This window comes from Loxodonta africana, chromosome 12 (assembly GCF_030014295.1).
Source record: "Loxodonta africana isolate mLoxAfr1 chromosome 12, mLoxAfr1.hap2, whole genome shotgun sequence".
Taxonomy (NCBI): Eukaryota; Metazoa; Chordata; class Mammalia; order Proboscidea; family Elephantidae; genus Loxodonta; species Loxodonta africana.
In genome coordinates this window covers 12865351-12882259 of record NC_087353.1, presented here as the reverse complement: position 1 = coordinate 12882259, position 16909 = coordinate 12865351, and positions in this window count along the sequence as shown.

Genomic DNA, 16909 nt, shown 5'->3' with positions numbered 1-16909 from the left:
ATCCCCCACGCGTAAGGTGGGACCAATATATCCTTGTATTCAGCATTCTTCCATTTTCCTGTGGGTGTTTTCTCCTCTCTGGCCAAGTCCCCACTAAACCAGTGAACTTGTGCCAATCCTTACCTTCTCCTCTTGGTCCCTGACACCCCCAACCTCTTCTACTCCAACTTCCATGAGCATTCATTGGTATGTGCCTTCCTGCTGACAACCTTATCTTAATCAAGATTTTCCCAGATTTCTTTCCTCAAAAAGTAATAAAGAAAATGTTTGCCTAGCTGTTTATAATTTGCATAGTGCTTTATACATCATTTTATTTATGAGATCCATTTATCTAAAAATAGAGAGCATTGGGGAATAGTAGAGAAGTCTTGATCTTTGTATCCAGAGACAGTGGGACTAAATCTTATCTTAGTCACTAAGAATTATATTGCCTTCATAAAATGAATTAATAGATTTGAACTCTGTTTTCTCGAAACCCTATGGGGCAGTTCTACTCTGTCCTTTAGGGTCGCTATGTGTTGGAATCAACTCAACGATAACAGTTCATTTTTTTGGTAAAGTAATATAATAATACCTTCCTTTCAGAGTTATGATAAAGATTAGACCTGAGGTATGTTTAAAAAAAAAACTTATGGTAGGTAGAAAATAGAAATTCAAAAACACTAGTGAATTTTAGCATCATTATTAGTATCATCACCAATATCAGTATTTGGCAAAAGAATCCTTTGAGATATAAACCTGTTCCTTTTCTTCCATCCTCTCCCCTGAGTCCCTCCAGCCAAGCACATCATTAGCTTTCTGATATGTTGGAGGAGACGTGTGACAGGACAAAAAAAACAAAGAATGGCCATCATATCTCTCTAACTTTTTTTTCCCCAAAAATGCTAAGCCCTTGGAGTAACTGGTCAGATTTACAGGCATAGAGAGGGAATCTTCAAAAAACACAATTTCTCCAAAACTTAAAAGTGTTCCTTTGGCTCAAGACAGGAGAACAGAGAGTTCTGTAGATTGTAGGAGCACAAAGGACTTCATCCTACCACTCGGAAGCTCTGGGAGGAGGTGCATGTCACAGAACATGCATCTAGAGAAGAGGTGGCAAAGTGGTAGACCAACAACAAAATCTAGGCTGTAAATGTGTTTCATTTGTCCCCAATGATTTTATTTTAAAATTGAAATAGTTGATAATATATAAAAACTGAAATCTTTTATAAAAACCTGAATTTCTGGCTTTTTTTGGAAAATAGTCAGATCTGGCAACCTTGAGTCCATATTCTAACACGGTGTCTTAGTTATCTAGTGCTGCGATAACATAAATACCACAAGTGGATGGCATTAACAAACATAAATTTATTTTCTCACAGTTTAGGGGGCTAGATGTCTGAATTCAGAGCACTGACTCTAGGGGAAGGCTTTCTTTCTCTGTCAGCCCTGGAGGAAGGTCCTTGTCTCTTTTCAGCATCCAAGGGCCCAATGTTCCTTGGAGATCTCCATGTGTCTTGACATCAATCTTCCCCTGGGTCTAGAAGGTCTCAGCATGGGAACCCCAGGTCCAAAGGACATGCTCTGTCCAGGCTCTTTTTTCTTGGTAGTAGTGAGGTCCCTCTTCTCTCTGCTCATTTCTCTCTCCCTTTATCTCTTGTAAGATAAAAGGTGTGACTCAAACAAGGCTGTGACTAAAGTAAGGGTATGACTTGAGTAAGAGTGTTGACTTGAGTGACTTTATTAAGGGTGTGGCTCAAGGTACACCCCACACTAATCCTGCCTCATTAACATACAGAGGTTTGGGACTTACAATACATAACTACACAACATCACAAGATGGAGGACAATTACACAATACTGGGAATCATGGCCTAGCCAAGTTGACACATATTTTGGGGGGACACGATTCAATCCATGACACATGGCAATAGTCTTTTGAGGATGAGTAATGTCTGTCCCCATAGAAGGCACTTATTATATAGCCCTTATGTCTTACCACCAACTTCTTTCTTCTGTTGCCTAACCTTATTGTCATTTCTGTTTGGGATGACTGGTCCAAGTATAACGAGCCGTAATTAGTCTGGACAAAAATTCCCGTGTTCCAAGGCAGATAGAGCAAAAAAAAAAAAAGGACAGCTGGACCTTTGAACAATGGAAATTTCCAGAATAACCTGCATGGACAAATAACCAAGGACCATCTAAGTCCTTATTTCAGCCCTGTGTAGCACCCAGAGTTATGGGAAAAAACACAAAAATCTGCAGGGAAGAAGGAACACCCTAAACAGGCTAAGTTTATTCTTTTATTCTAAGCCGGTGGAACAGTGGCTCTGAATAAGAAACAGGTGAAAAGTTATATTTTCACATATCTGAATTTGAGGGTTGAGATCTATACACATTATAATTAGTAACGTTATTCGATATATAATTTTATTTAAGCCTACCTGTGAGATGTCCCATTTTTTTCAAGGTCCTGCTAAGTGATTGGCTAACATTAGAAACTCATTTCCAATAAAGTGCAGGTTACTTAATGTCTTAGCTCTCCCTAACAGAATGGTGAACTATTTCGTTGCCAAGTTCAAGCGCAAAAATAAGGACAAAGAGCCCTCTTGTTCTTACTGATGTCCTGCAGCATTTTTCAGTGGCAAGGAATTTAACAAGCGTACCAACCCTGATGAGGCTGTCACTTATGGTGCAGCAAACAAACCAAAAAATGTTTAAGATTCCCTAAGGACTCATGACCATTTTGGTCAAGTGAAATGCCACCGTTTCCACCACACAGGCCTTCAAGACAACTATACCCTAGTTCACTTAATCTGATTTGTAGAGGTGAACAAGCAACCATCAAGGATAAAGGCTGTGGTGACGAGTTAAAGCTCATGGGCATTCCCACTGAAATGGTTTGAAAGTACCTTTTGATTTTAATGCCAATGATATACTCAACAACTACCATATTGAAAGCAGAAAAAAGATTAAATTGCAGTCATCAATGACAAAGGCCTTTTGTGCAAGGAAGATATTGATCATGTACTCTGGGGACTGAGAAGTACAAAGCCGAAGATGCAGAGCAGAGAGACAAGGCTTTCTCCAAGAACCCTATAGTCCTATGTTTTCAACATGAAGGTCACAGCGAAAGTGAAAAAGCTCAAGAGAAGATCAACAATGAGGAAAACAGACGATTCTTGACAAGTGGGCTGGGTTAGAATCAGATTGTTAAGAAGGAAGAATTTGGAAACAGCAGAAAGAAATAGAGAAGCTATAGCAGAGGGCAGGAGTCTTGCCAGGCGGGTCTCTGGGGCTTCCCCAGGGTAATGCTCCTTCATCTGGAGGTGCCATTTCTGAAAAGGTCTAATAAGCCACTAAGGAGACCAGTGACCATGGTCGAGCATATTCCACACAGCTAGTTCCACAATATAAAAAACACAAATTGGTAGCAAGTGGCAAGCCTTTAAAAAGTCACATTTGAACTGCTATATAAATAAATAACTGGGAATTCTGGATAGTCTAATGGGTGGGCTGGAAAAGAAACAAACACAATTGTACTTTATCGGCACCATAAGCAAGTGGAAATAGTATTTGGGTTCTAAAGAAAAATCAGCACCGTAGGTACATACATACATACATACATAAATAATAGAATATCACTATATAGAATGCTCTGCAGCCAATAAAAATTATGTTTTAAGACAATGTTTGATGCCCTTAAAAACACACAATGCTGCATTGCTAGGTTTAAGAGGAAGTTACCAAGCCACCTGAAAGATATGATTCCAACTTGTATATTTATATATGAGCTGTTATGGATTGAATTGTGCCCCTGCCTCCGAAAAATGTGTGTCAGCTTGGCTGGGCCATGATTCCCAGATTCTGTGATTGTCTACCACTCTGTCACCTGATATGATTTTCCTATGTGTTGTAAGTCCTACTTCTATGATGTTAATGAGGTGGAATCAGCAGCAGTTATGTTAATGAGGCAGGACTCAATCTGCAAGGTTGGGCTGTGTCTTAAATCAATCTCTTTTGAGATATAGAAGAGTGAAGCAAGCAGACAGACATGGTGACCTCATACCACCAAGAAAGCAGAGCCGGGAGCAGAGTGCTTTCTTTGGACCAGGGGTTCCTGCGCTAAGAAGCTCCTAGACTGGGGGAAGATTGATGACAAGAGCCTTCCTCCAGATCCCCAACAGAGAAAAAGCCTTTCCCTGGAGCTGGCACTCTGAATTTGGGCTTCTAGCCTCCTAGACTGTGAGAGAATAAATTCCTGTTTGTGAAAGCCATCCACTTGTATTTCTGTTATAGCAGCACTAGATGACTAAGACATGAGCCTAGAACACAAGACATGAAAATTTTAAAATAGCTATTTTTGGACAGTAAAATTTTATTCTTCATACTCTTGATGTTGTTGTTAGGTGCTGTTGAGTCAGTTCCAACTCATAGCGACTCTATGTACCACAGAACAAAACACTGCCTGGTCCCGCGCCATGCTCACAATCGTTGTTATGCTTGAGCCCATCGTTGCAGCCACTGTGTCAATCCATCTCGTTAAGGGTCTTCCTCTTCTTCACTGACCAAGCATGATGTCCTTCTCCAGGGACTGATCCTTCCTGACAAAATGTCCAAAGTATGTAAGATACAGTCTCGCCATCCTTGCTTCTAAGAAGGATTCTGGTTGTATTTTTTCCAAGCAGATTTGTTCATTCTTTTGGCAGTCCGTGGTATACTCGATATTCTTTGCCAACACCACAATTCAAAGGCATCAATTCTTCTTTGGTCTTCCTTGTTCATTGTTCAGCTTTCGCATGCATATGATGCGATTGAAAATACCATGGCTTGGGTCAGGCGCGCCTTAGTCTTCAGGGTGACATCTCTGCTTTTCAACACTTTAAAGAAGTCTTTTGCAGCAGATTTGCCCAGTGCAAAGCATCTTTTGATTTCTTGACTGCTGCTTCCATGGCTGTTGATTGTGGATCCAAGTAAATTGAAATCCTTGACAACTTCAATCTTTTCTCCGTTTATCATGATGTGCCTTATTGGTCCAGTTGTGAGGCTTTTTGTTTTCTTTATGTTGAAGTGTAATCCGTATTGAAGGCTGTGGTCTTTGATCTTTAACAGTAAGTGCTTCAAGTCCTCTTATTCTTCATATTTTTATTCAATTTCCAAACTTCTTATAATACCAAAAATAAATAAAGCAAAAATATAGAGGCAATCTCTTTCTGAAATCTTTTAAATTTTACTCCACTTGAAAGTTATTAACTGCTCCATGTTTTTTTTTTTTTAACTCCTTGCCTCTCTCCTTCCTATTCACTGAAATCTAACAACTAATGTGCAAAAATTAGAAGGTGAAGGCTTCTTGCTCACCAACAAATTTAATGTGGAGAAAAGTAGGAATATGCATAATATGGCAGCAAATAATAGCCCTCAGCCGTTCGTAAATGTCAAAAGCCATTGATGCTCCCTCAGGAGGAATCCTAATGCTCTCCTAGACTCTCTGACTGACGTGTACCATAACAGCTATTATGTATCCTTCCTTGGAAGTCCCAATGTAATCCGATGGATGATAGCAAGAGATTCAAGTGCCTCACTGGAAAAACTTTTGCTGAATACACTTAATGAGATGGAGCTGGATTTTTTTGTTTGTTTGTTTTTGCTTTTAATATGGCTTCTTTTAATCAATTCTTGAACTGCCCAAGATTTCAAACATTAGTGTTCATGTAAATCTAGTGTTAGTTAATTACTACTCTGATTCAGTAGGTCTGGGATAGAACTGAGGAATATGCATTTCGACAAGCACTCCAAATGATTCAGATGAATGTGGGCCTCACTCCACACTTCGTGAAACACTGTTGCACTGACATATGGTCTTCTTATACATTACTGGAAATTGTACCAAAGTATATGTTCAAAGGGAGTCCCTGGGTGATGCAAACGGTTAAGGATCTCAGCTGCTAACCAAAGGGTTGGAAGCCCAAGTCCACCCAGAGGCACCTCAGAAGAAAGACTTGATGATTTACACCCAAAAGTATCAACATTTGACAACCCTACAGAAGACAGTTCTACTCTGACACAGATGGGGTCACCATGAGTCAGAATTGACTTAACAGCAACGGGTATATGTTCAGAAGCTTTTGCCTTGGAATTATACAAAAGCTGTAAGTGGGAAGGTGAAGCTTGGTTCTACTGGGTTTTCATTTCCCTTGGAAAAAATCCGATATGATATAAACCATTTATTAAGCACTCCCAGAGCCCTGCTGGACTATGGCAACCGGGTGGCATGATGGTTAAGAGCTCAGCTACTAAACAAAAGGTCAGCAGTTTGAATCTACCAGCCTCTCCTTGGAAACCTTATGGGGCAGTTCTACTCTGTCCTATAGGGTCACTATGAGTCAAAACTGACTCAACAGCAACGGGTTTGGTTTGGGGGAGGTTTTATGTGCCAGTAACTGCACTAAGCATTTTTAAATCGTCTTATTTACTCCTCATGGCAACCCTACAGGACAGGTACTATTAGCATCACTTTATAGACAAGGAAACTCAACCTCAGAAAAGACATACTCAAGGTTGCACAGTTAGAGAGTGGCAGATGAAGGATTTTTTTATTCTTTTTTCTTGAAAACACTTAGACCGAATATGTTTCATTTTCTACTCTGTTGATAAACTTCACTCTTGTTCAAGGATACGGTTCCTAATGAGTAGAAGATAACATGCTGTGTTCTTTCTCTGTCAGAAAGATGAAAAGTGAACAGAGAAATATTTACCTCAGCTGGAAGAAGGAAGGCGAAAACAAGATAACAGTTCTTAGAGAGCGTAGCCTTTATGAACCAGTTTAAGGGGGAAAAAAAAGGAGTATGATTTGAGGCTTGACAGCCTCAACACTGTCTTGTCAACTAAATAAAGAGCGCTATAAGACAGGTCTTAAGGAAACAGGATACTTTAATTTGGTCATACATGCCAGGATAGATTGAAATGTGATAAAAGTAGATTAGTGCAATTCCCAGCATGCTCTTACCCGAAGGAGGCTAAGGTTTCCAGGCTGTTGACCCCTCTGTGAAAATGAAATGCATCATAGTATGGAACTCTCCTCAGGGAAATTCTTTCAAAAAGCTGAACATATCAGGGAGCAAAGTACAGTAAAGCCTCTGGAGGTAGGAAGAAAATTCTCACCTAAAATTAAAGATTTGGCATGTTAGTCAACTGGAAAAAACTCTGTGTAGAAGATCTAAAGGGGACCCAAGACCAAAGCAAGGAAGATGCAGCCACGTCACCATCTTTAAAAAAACAACAGCAGAGAACAAGCAACACACACCGGCAGAGATATAAATGTGACTGAGGTCAGGAAACTCCCATCAGCTTCAACTAAATGCTGAAAAAGCAGCCATTTCCTGGAACCAGATCTGAAAGATCTATCTTCAAAACATGCTCTTCAAAATGTGTATTATTTTTATGCTCCTTTCCCATCTGGTATGCAGGACCAAATTGTACTGTCTTGTTTCTTGGCAGACTGCCTTAACACCTTGAATTCATACCACGTTTTCCTCATGAGACATTATAACATGGGAACACGAGAAAGAAAGAAGGGGCATAGCAAACCGGGAAAGGAAAGGTACACTCCTGACTCAGCTACAAGTTTCTGGAAAGTCCAAACATCGTAGTTCATAAAGCAAATCAGAAAGTTATGAATTCGACAGACACCCACCACTGGGCCCTTAAATGTGCAACAGTGACCCTATCCCAGAATGCACTGTTGCACCCAAAGAGAAAAAAAGCCTAAAAAGATAGCAAAAATCATTACTAGCTGATTTTTATTTGTATTAATACAATATTATAACAACACAGCTACTCTTTGTTAAGTACTTGCTCTGTGGCTGTTACCTTTACTTACCTCGTTTAATCTTAATGACCACCTCTGAGGAAGGAAGCGTCATCCCCACGTCACCGGTAAAGATGCAGAGACTCAGAGAAACGTGAGGTCAGGAAAAGGAAGCTGAGATTAGAACCCAGTCTCTGTGATTGTAAAAATCCATATTCTTCCCTTACAACACCGTGGCCCTTTAGTCATTCCCATTCTCCTTCTCTGATAATTTTCTGTATCCACTTATCACCACTATTAATATTTATCTTTAAGTTGACTAACTTCCTGTCTTCCCAGTGCCTTGCACGGAACTTGACAATAGTAACTGCTCGATAAACATTTGTGAAGGAAGGAAGGAAGGAAAGAGCGAATGACCGACAGCAACTGCTCTCAAGCTCTGAGAGCTCTGCTCCTGATGATGCCAGAGGTGCTGGTGCCACAGAGGGCAAGAGATGGCAGTGCTCATAGACAGGGATTCCCACGGCCTAAGTGGCATCTCCATTTCCCTCTGGGGTACCTATTGAAGCAGAATCATTAACAATGAAATTATTTTTCATTTTCTGAAAATTCCTCACTGGGACATAAAATTAGAAACATTTAAGGACCTTAAAGTAGTTTTTAACAGTTAAAATACAGAGATAGAAAGAGATTTCTCTGTGCACCACCATCTCTCAAAGGAATCCTAACAATTTTTATTTTTTACGTTCTTATTTCACATTATTTTTAGATGTTATTGATGTCTTATCATGACATGATAAAATTCCAAATAATACTTATGTTTAAAGAATCCTTGCCACAGAACTCAATCCCGTGTTATTTCACCTTGATGGGGAGTTTTCCGAGGTAATTGGTTTTAGTTTCAATCACAAATATTTTTTAGAACCTACTATTTCCATAGAATTGTGTAAGGTGCCATAGAAAGAAACACAAAGTAAGCAAAGCCCTGACCTCAAGGAACTTACACTCTATACTGTTAATGGTTGCCACTAATAACAATGACCTAACTGGACAATCAAGACGTCATCATTCATAAAGAGAAAGAGATAAAGCAATATTTAATACCAAATGACTACCACTGCTACTCTTATCTCCAGACTTAGGAAGGGGAAAAACCAAGTGTGAAAAGGTGATCAGGGAAAAGTTCTGTCACTTGAGATATCTACCTGCCTCCTACCTGGCCTCCCTGCTTCCACACCCATCCCCTTCCAAATCTCCCCTCACACTACTCTATGAATTTCTTTCTAAAACGCTGCTCTAAATACACTGTTGCTCTGCTTCAAACACTTCCATCTTTCTCTGCTATCTACAGAGACAAGCTACTTAGTCTGACCTACAAGGCCCTTCAGATCTGACTCCAGCCTCGTTCCTTTCCGAGGAATCTCTGTCACTCCACCTTAACCCCTTTAAATGTCTGTGTTTCTGCATACGCCCTTCCCTCAGCCTGTACACCATCTTTCCCCACCCAGGTCCTCGTCACGAACTTCTATTCATCCCTCAGAACCCTGGTTAAGCATTAACCCACTCTGAAAACTTTTCTACCTTTGCAAACAGAGTAACAACATGCTCGCCCCCTGTGTCAGCACCATACCATGTACATATTTCACATACAAATTGTAATTATTATGTTTGCCCCCCCAGCCTATGGAGTAGTGTGTGTGTGTGTGTGTGTGTGTGTGTGTGTGTGTTTCTCACTGATAATCATCATGGCCGGGCACGTAATAGAAGCTCCATGTGTTTAAAAAAATTTTTTTTCTTTTTTTTTATTATGCATTAAGTGAAATTTTACAGAGAAAATTAGATTCCTAGTCAACAGCTTGTACATAAAGCATTTCATTTCATGGCCTTGGTTTCATTCCCCCACAATGTGTCAGCACTCTCCCCATTTTTCGTCCTGATTTTCTACCCCTTCCTGCCTTCTCATCTTTGCTTTCAGGCAAACAGTGCCCTTTTGATCTTCTATAATTGATTGTTCTAAGGAGCACTTTCCTCTCGGGTGTTATTGTTTATTTTATAGGCTTATCTACAGTTTGGCTGGAAGGTGGCTTCCATGAATGGCTTCAGTACCATGTCAGAAGGGCCATAGCCTTAGGGGTTCCTTCAGTCTCTGTCAGATCAGTAAGCCCGGTCTTTTCAAAAATGTTTCCTGAATGAATATTGGTTTAAAAACAATCACAGTAAGGCCTTGGAGGATATAAGAAAACTGAGAGAAGAGGGCAGAGTGTTCAGCTTGGAGACCAGCTTGAATCCTGGAGCAGAAATTCTCTCCAGATGTCCAGGCGGGTCATGACTGAAGGAAGGCTCTCGTAGTGCTGGGATACAGGAGATGAGTTTGAAACATCAAGCACATGCTAATTGTGAAAAGCCTTCAAGGTCAAGTTAAGCCTTATGAACTTTATCTTCTGTACAGAGTCTCCATGGATGATTTTAAGCAGAGGTGCGGCATGATGGAAGCAGTGTTTGAAAGATGAAACTGGCCAGGTATACCAGTGGATTGGAGTGACTGGGGCAATGGTGAGAGTGTTATTGTAATATTGCTGTGGCATGAGGAGAAAAGGCCAGAATGTGTGATGAGGGATTGTAGGAAATTACAATGAGATATCTGAACTTTACTTTTTTATACATCTATACATCAAGGGCCCCCTTATGTCAGTTACGGTAGAAGGTCAGTGACCAAGCCGACATAATGCATGCGTTGAACAGAAGGGGGAAATATATTTATAATAAAATAGAGCACTCACCATCCTGATTACTGTTCTCATTGCTGTTTCGACAACAGACAATTTAATTTAATTTTCTTTCCGGAGTTGTCAAAACCTCCGCTTATTTATTGGCCAGCCCTTTGGATGTACTGTTATGACGCACACATTTCCATATTGAACAATTTGATTTTGACAGGGATGATACTTGGCTGCATGCTCTTAGTTTATAGAAAGATCCAATCAGCATGTGCAGGCAACGGAGGACAAGGCTTGTTTACTCTGGGGAGGCAGTGTCTCCAACCAGCACACAACACACGGCAGGTTCATGTACTTAACTCTGACAAGGTATTAGGGAGGCAATTTTCCAACACAAACTAATCATGATGATCCCGGGGCTGGAACCAGAAAGCTAAAACCTAAACATCCAATTTATGTAGTCTATTTAAGGGCTTTCATAACGGAAGTTGTTTACGTGTCAGGTACCATCTGTCATAAGAGTACATATTTAGAAAACTTTTAAAACGCATATTAACTACCAAATAGACTGACTGCAAAGATGCCCTTGAAATTATTGTCGTTTATCGTGCATAGATGGAGGTTTGGGTCTTCTTCAAAGAGTAAATGTATGTTATGCATCCGGCAGAGCAAAGCTGCTTCTCTGAATGCTCTTAGTCTGTTATGTTAGTCCTTGTAAATCAAGATTTAGCCTTAGCTCCTTTGGAGTAATTACGAGGCATCAAGTCAACTGTAGCATGAAAATGTTATAAGACAAAACACATCAGGCCTTTGACATGATAATTGGCAGTGGTTCAAAACCATTCCCCCTGATATTGCAAAGTCATTACCGCGTTAGCTTACCTGGCCAAGATTCATTTCACCATATCCTCAAAGAGAACACCTTACTTAACCCTTTCATTACCAAAGTTTTTGTTTTTAAATTTTGATGGCATGTGTTTTCATTATTGGAATGCTTTTTTTTTTTTTTTTTTTTTGCTCACTAATTGAGTGTGTTCACATTTTTGGTTGGTAATACAGATTTTAAGAAATATGATCTAGTGACACAATCCGCCAATGAGGCAAGTGGCACTTTGGTGGCATCTATCTGTGGCATGACAGTATGCCATAGAGAACTAGGTAGATAATTTATTGTGGGCACCTTTCCATTAGGTTACATGGGGAAACTCCGGTTTTCCAAATATGACATAGAAACACCAAAACAAGCCCATCGGGGTTCTCTAACTACCACCCAGGAAAGCGATAATTATGCATGCAAGCCTTATCGCCAGAAATAAAGGGGGAAAAAGGCAAAAGTTCACAAAACTAACACATTCAGGAAGCATCACCTAACAGAATGCTCAGCCTACGCAACAATGAGGCTCCAATTCAGGTCTGCTGAGCTTCACACATTTCAAAAGGACTCATCTTGAAGCTAAAGGTATTAGAACCAGGATAGCGCCTTAACCCTGAGGTGCAGAGGCATAAAATGTGGCTGGCATACCGTTTAAGCCAATGATAGTGTTAACTGGAAAAAGTTTGAGCACTCTTAATTTAGTGTTGTCTTCCTGGAAAAACCAAAGAACTTAGGAGGCATGTGGAGAAAATGGTAAGGGCAAGGGAAGTGATCCTCTCTTTGGAATTTGATCTTTAAAGGATTCCTAAACATAGGACCAGGCAGTGTTTCATTTCTTGGGGCCACCATGAGTTGGGGGATGACTCAATGGCCAATGACAACAGACTGAGGGATATTTTCTTTTTGTGACTGGGGGTCGACGGGGAAGAAGGAGGGAATAACACCATCACCCCACGCACACACATGAGTTAAAAGCTCTTTTCGGCTGTTGTGATTCATTCATTGGGCTTGGACTATTTTAAGGCAAAGGAAAAACAGCTCTTGTCAGTTTATTATGCAGTTAGTCTTCTAAAGGTAACAAACTATGTAGATATTTCTATACTCAAAGTGATTTAACATAAAAAGAACCGTTTTTTCTTTTTCCTTTTTTTAAACAAATTCTGAAACTGCCTCCCTGAAGCCCTGAAGCTCTGAGCCTAAATTTTAACTTTATCTGATCAAATCTAAGGAAACTAGTTGTCTTGTCTAGAGTGCATTTGAGGTTCAAGTGATAATAGAAACACTAGCATTTCATTATTTTACTAAGAGGTGCATTTTTTATCTTCAGCTATTTCACTAGGTCTTGAATGTTTCAGTCTTACTCTGCTTAGTATAATACACACATTCAGCGTTGTTGTTGTTAGGTGCCATTGAGTCAATTCCAACTCATACTGACCCTATATGCAACAGAGCAAAACACTGCCCGGTCGTGCACCATCCTCACAATGGTTGCTATGCTTGAGCCCATGTTGCAGCTACTGTGTCACCATCTCATTGAAGGTCTTCCTCTTTTTCATTGACTCTCTGCTTTGCTAAGCATGATGTCCTTCTCCAGGGTCTGGTCCCTCCTGATAACATGTCCAAAGCATGTGAGACGAAGTCTCACCATCCTCGCTTCTAAGGAGCATTAGGGCTGTACTTCTTCCAAGACAGATGTGTACAAGTGGTAGATATACAGGGTAAGTTGGTGTTATGGATTGAATTGTGTCCCCCAAAATATGTGTCCACTTGGCTAGGCCATGATTCACAGTATTGTGTCCTTGTCCTCAATTTTGTGTCCTGATGTAATTATTCTATGTGTTGTAAATCCTAACCTCTATGATGTTAGTAACACAGGATTAGTGGCAGTTATGTTAATGAGCCGGGACATAATCTACAGGATTAGGTTGTATTTTGAATCAATCTCTTTTGAGATATAAAACAGAGAAGGGAGCAAAGAGGAGAGGGACCTCATCTCACCAAGAAGAAGAGCCAGGAGCAGAGTGCATCCTTTGGACCTTGACTCCCTGTGCTGAGAAGCTCCTCCACCAGAGGAAGATTGACACTTGTTTTTGGGGTAGTTCACTCCAAGTTTTAGTTTGATCATCTGTAAATTGGAGCTAAAAAACTGTACCTACCTCAGAGAGGTGTGAGTATTAAACCTAGAAATGCATGCCAAGAGTGTATGGTGTGAGTTCTCAGTAAATATTACTGATAAGGTCATGGCTCCTGGTGAGTTCAACAAATACCTCTTACATGTCCAGGATGCTAGAAAACACCTGTATAGGCACGGTGGGGATACAACTGAGAATAAAACATGCACTCTGGCTTAGGTGGCTTAGAATATGCACAAATGCAACAATCCAACTATAATGTAAGTGCCAAGGGTTGGGCTCACCCTGAGAAGGGGTGCAAGAATTTTATTAGGTATCAGTACTTGGAGAGGGAACCGGGAAGAAGCAGTATGTGGCAGAAGAAGAAGATGAACTGTGGCAAAGCCTTAGCCAACCTTCAGGGACTCCCGGAGCAAGTATTGCCCATCAGGATAAAAATGGCCAAGCCTTAATCCCTCCCGGGGGACAGTAATGGCCCCAGGCAAGGCAAGGCAGCTCTCTGCAGTGATACACACCCCAAAGGAGCTGACAGCTGGGGACTCCTTGCTAAGCTGAGCGTCCAGGGGGCCCATCTCCATGCCCAGCAAGACAGAGCCACTAACATCAAGGTTGAAGCAACATGCTAGAAAGCAGAAATGGGCGGATAGCAGAATCTAAGTATTCATCCATTTATTCATTCATTCTTTCAGTAAGCATGCATTGGGCACTCATGAGCCCTGGCAGGGCCAGGCCCTGCGGGAGCTATAAAGATAAGTGAGATGCCGTCACAGACTTCAGGGACTGTGCAATCTGAGGCAAATGACTGACAGGTGTACAGCTCTTACAATTTAGTGTGATGCATGCTGCCATCTAAGAAGATGGAGAAGCCAGGGGAGCAGAGGAGCAACCTGCCCTGGCTGGGAAGGGCAGGAGGACTTTGCACTGGGAGCAGGTCACAAACAGCACCAGGAATTCCCAGGGCAGAGGGGCCTTCAGCACAGGAGCAGGAACAGAAAACCAACCTTCACTCTCTCCTGTCTCCTTTGCCTCACATCTTCAAACATTCCTCTACCCATCTTCCCACTTCATTACTTGACTCCTATTTACTCACCACTGTTTTAATAATGTTATTGTTTAGTTGATGTAATCTCTTTTATTCTTCAGGTCCCTCTAATTCATTTTGGAAGAAAACAGGGCATGCATATAAAATATATGAAATGAAATGACCACATTAGTAGAACCTTCTAATCTCAGAAAACCAAAACCAAACCAGTTGCCATGAAGTCAACTGTTGTGTGTCAGAGTAAAGCTATGTTCTTCCTGAAGTAGATGAGCAGGCCTTTCTTCCAACACACCTCTGGATGGATTTGAACCACCAACCTTTCAGTTATTAGTCCACTACTTAGCTACTGGTGCCACCCAGGGACTCTCAGTGCGTTCTAATTCAACCTACAGTAAGAAACAGAAAATTTTGTCTTTTTTTTTTTCCTACCAGTCCTTTTCTTTTGAAGAATTCAAGGTTACTTTGGTGGAAGGGAAACCGTGGTGGCACAGTGGTTAAGAACTACTCCTGCTAACTAAAAGGTTGGCAGTTTGAACCCATCAGGCGCTCGTCGGAAACCCTATGGGGCAGTTCTACTCTGTCCTTTAGGGTTGCTATGAGTCGGAATCAACTCGACGGCAATGGGTTTGATTTTTCATTTTGGTTTCAGTGGGAGAGCTAAATAACGAAATCTGTGATTATATTCCTGAACCTCACCCATATAATGTATACGGTATAAAGCGTTATATATCTATTAGTTTTAATTGTTCAAACACCTAAAGAAAGCATCACGTGATATGGCCTGTTTAATAAACAGAAGCCTTTTTTATCGGAAGTTTATAATGCTTGGGTGGATAATTATTGGTCTGATCTAAGCCGGGGTGATTCACAATAGTCACTATGGATGTAACGGAAAGAGGGGGAGGAGAAAGGGGATTTGAGGGCTTGGGGTTTTATATAGGCACACAGTAACTCTGCCATTGCTCCCTCCTCTAGGGTAGAAGTGATGGAGGGAGGGAGACTCTTTCCTCCCATCTCCTTCCCTCCAAAGGAGCAGCTGTTGGATCAACTCTTTATAGGCAGAGCTTCACTGTGAGCTTTATGGGAAATATAGGTATTTTCTTTAAATTAATTATATTTTTAAAACTTCATTAAGAAGTTTTAAGTGTTACACATTTTAATAAGTTATAGCATGATGGCTAAACCCCTGGGCTTTAAAGGCAGACAGATCTCATTTCCAGTTTGGACTCTACCACTGACTAAGGTCAGCTACACTCATCAAGCCTCAGTTTCTCTATTTGTAAAACTGGAAAATCCACCTCATAGAAAAAGTACTGTATAAGTCCTTCTCACAATGCCTGGTGAATAGTAAACACTCATTACATGATGAATACTGTTTTTACTATTCCTATAACAAACTAATTAAGTCTAGTATCAGTGGAGAAGCCCTGGGGGAGCTGTGCCTAAGAGCTCGGCTGCTAATCAAAAAGTCGGCAGTTTGAATCCACCAGCCATCTGGGGCAGTTCTACTCTGTCCTATAGTGTTGCTACGGGTCAGAATCAACTCGACAGCAATGGGTTAGTATCAAAGGAGGTTGAGTGCGGACCTGCATTCCAGAACACTTTTTTAAACCAACAAATACACTGGGAGGGACTTCTGCAAAGGAAACAGAGCAATGACAGACTGTAAATAAATCATTGTGGAAATGGGATCACTAAATCTAACAAAAAAGATTGCTTCATAATCCTTCATTACCTAAGAAATGCAAAACAATGCCTGACTTGATGGCATGTTAGCTAACTAACTGCTGTTGTTAAAAAAACAAACACTGCTGGAGAAGAGAGGAGGGCTGAGTAGGTGAAGCACAGGGCACTTTTAGGGTGCTGAAACTATTCCCCATGATAGTTAATAGTGGACATATGACATTAGTCTTTTGTCAAAACCCATAGAGCAGTACAGCACAAAAAATGGAGCCCAATGTACGGGACTGACTTAGTTAGTAATAATGTATCAGTGTATTAGTTCATCAATTGTAACCAACGTAACAGGAGTGCAGGATGTTAATAATGAAACAGTGTGCAGGTAAGACCTGAACACACCCAGCTCTGTACTTCCTAAATAATTTCTCTTTAACCCCAAAACTGCACTAAAAAAAAGGGTGCTATTTAAATAAATAAATAAATATGCCTTAAGCTAAAAAAAAAAAAAGAAAAGCCAGTGGTTGTGTGGTCCGCTAGTTCGAACCATTCCTAATGCCCTGCTTTTCACGCTCTGATTTTACAGGAGTAAACAGTCACTAAGAAATGTGTTTGTTTTGAGTCTTTTCGTTCCAGGTAGAACTGGAATGTAGGATGTTTGCTCTGGAAAGAGAATCTAAT